We start from the raw sequence: 2,666 nt of genomic DNA, 5'->3' as shown, positions 1-2,666 counted from the left end.
CATTCGTTTTAATTGCCCTGTAGGCAGCAATCTAGTCACATATATGCACATTTATTATTATTGATACTTTAATTAAAGATAAATTGTCCAGGTTTATGTCATTGGGGCCGGGGGCGCCGATGACATGTTCGCATACACCTCAGAAAGTATGTAGTTGCGCCCCTGCCGGCCCTGCATGACTTGGTAATCCGCTGCACTGCGCAGAGATGAATAACAAATGGGAGATTTAATTCAATGCTGCTAATGTGGCTTTAGTAGCTCTTTCATTTCGTGTCTGTTGAGTTTTTGATCGTCACATAAACTATTTTGGTTGGTCGAGTTTCTGGACGAGTTTTTCAGATGTTCGGTGGCCGCTCGCATTAACTCTGTCTGACTATATGAGGACAAAGCATTCGATACGGTTTGGTGCTTAGTGTAACCGGAAAAATAATACTAGTAATAATCATAAAATAATATAAAATCAGCGTGATGCGTGACTGCGAGGAGAGCAAAAGCTCCTCACCGGGTTAAACCTGCACGATGCACTGAATAAACCTGCACTGGGTCGTTAACCACTAACGCACCGGCCAACCGGGAACACAGACCTAAACTTTACAGGGAAGACGGGGCCAAACGCTGGGCAGCGTGTTGAGATGTAAACGCCGCATAATGTTTTGTTCACAAATATACATCACTCTCACCGCTCCTCAAAGCACCTCTGAAAGCGCGACTACAAGTTATTCCTGCGGTTCACTTAGAGCTGCACAACCAGAGCTAACGCGGTGGGTTTAAACTCTTAYCTTAATCAATAACTCCTCATAACTAATCATAATTCCTCACAGGGGGTTGATGTAAATATCCATAGCGGTCAGCCTGTGTCCAGTTCGAGTGAAAGGAGGAGCGTGGGATCCGCGCTGAGGTTAACTTTAGACATCCAGCTGCTGCAGCGTGAGGAACGGCCAGAGGCCCAGCGGTGTGATTGGTCCGGATTTAAATGCATAAACTTTAAACATATTTTCTATAAACATATCTTTTAGGAATAAATCTGCTCTGATAGTGAAACGCTTGGAGCAACAGAAACACTTGCAATCCGGCTTAAAAAAAGGTGATTTTTTTTATTTCCTAAAAAAAATAAATAAATAAACAAGAAAGGCTTAGCCTGGCGGTGGCGCTAGTAAAGCATGGCGGGCCGCCAGGCCTATAATACACTGGGGGAAACCCTGGATTCTATCAATTTACCTATGCAGAAATGTCTTATTCTGAGCAAACATGGGGTGACAGTGGGGAGGAAATGTTATCCTTTAACTGTGAGAAACCTCCAGAGTGGCCAGTTGTCATGAATGACTTGGAGTTAAGAGAAAAGGAAGCATACTCTAAATAAAGAGTCTAAGAGCACTTTTTACGGGAAACAGTACTTATCTATTGGCACCAACAGATCTGTCACTAGGGTACTTTCTAAGGAAGTAAAAATGAGTACTCATTGTTCATTGCACCAGTGTCAGTGGCTACGTCTGTAAGACACCCACCTAAATGCAAAATCCACTGGGAGAATAGAAAGTAAAACAAACATGGTACACAAATTTATTGGTAGCAAAAGCTTTCCACTAGGAGTACCGTCTGTGGAAAAAACCCCCCAAAAAAACAGATTAATGGCCTAATGGCTGTGTCCAGGAAACACACACAGTTATACACAGAATCACTAGACCAGCAGAACTTTCTATGGAAAAAATTAAGAGCACAAAAACGGGATGGTTCATTCCATGAAAGAGAGACAGTTAAGCATATATAATCAGAAAAACCTTCCACAGACAGAAGAATAGTAATTAGAAAGTTATTATTCTCTGTAGTAATTTTCCAGTGGGAATCATTAAGGTTTTTATAAAGGTGATATGTAAATACGTATATATATATATATATATATATATATATAGTATCCTTTAACTGTTGTCATGAGGCACTTTGAGTCTTTATGGAACATTTATCAGTCTGTGTGAGTGAGTGATGGTAACCTTCGGGGGTCATCTCTATGCTTATATATATATATGGCATATATTTCATGGCATACAGCTCATGAAAACCCAAAATCCCTGTCTCAAAGAATTTGCATATCATGATAAGGTTCTCTGAACGAGCAGTTAACCTCATCATCTGAATCAACAAAGTAACTCTAAACACCTGCAAAAGATTCCTGAGGCTTTTAAAAACTCCCAGCCTGGTTCATTACTCAAAACCGCAATCATGGGTAAGACTGCTGACCTGACTGCTGTCCAGAAGGCCATCATTGACACCCTCAGTAAAGGTAAGGCACAGAAAGAAATTTCTGAACGAATAGGCTGTACGCAGAGTGCACCTCAGTGGGAAGTCTGTGGGAAGGAAAAGTGTGACAGAAAACACTGCACAACGAGAAGAGGTGACCGGAAGGCCGCCATCGAAGCATCCTGGGCCTCCATAACACCTCGGCAGTGCAATAGGCTGATTGCCTCCATGCCACGCCGCATTGAAGGCTGCAAAAGGATTCCTGACCAAGTATTGAGTGCATAACTGAACATAATTATTTGAAGGTTGACTTTTTTGGTATTAAAACACATTTATTTTATTGGTTGGATGAAATATGCTAATTTTTTGAGACAGGGATTTTGGGTTTTCATGAGCTGTATGCCAAAATCATCAGTATTAAAACAATAAAA

General features: G+C 41.2%; 1 protein-coding gene across 1 annotated transcript in view; it reads left to right on the top strand.

Annotated features, from left to right (window-relative positions):
• Window positions 1–2,666, top strand: part of macrod2 (mono-ADP ribosylhydrolase 2) — a 470,949-nt gene that overhangs the window by 356,121 nt on the left and 112,162 nt on the right. The window lies entirely within an intron of this gene.

Source organism: Poecilia reticulata, linkage group LG15 (assembly GCF_000633615.1).
Source record: "Poecilia reticulata strain Guanapo linkage group LG15, Guppy_female_1.0+MT, whole genome shotgun sequence".
Taxonomy (NCBI): Eukaryota; Metazoa; Chordata; class Actinopteri; order Cyprinodontiformes; family Poeciliidae; genus Poecilia; species Poecilia reticulata.
The sequence above is the reverse complement of the archived record's forward strand: the minus strand, read 5'-3'. Positions and strand labels throughout refer to the sequence as shown.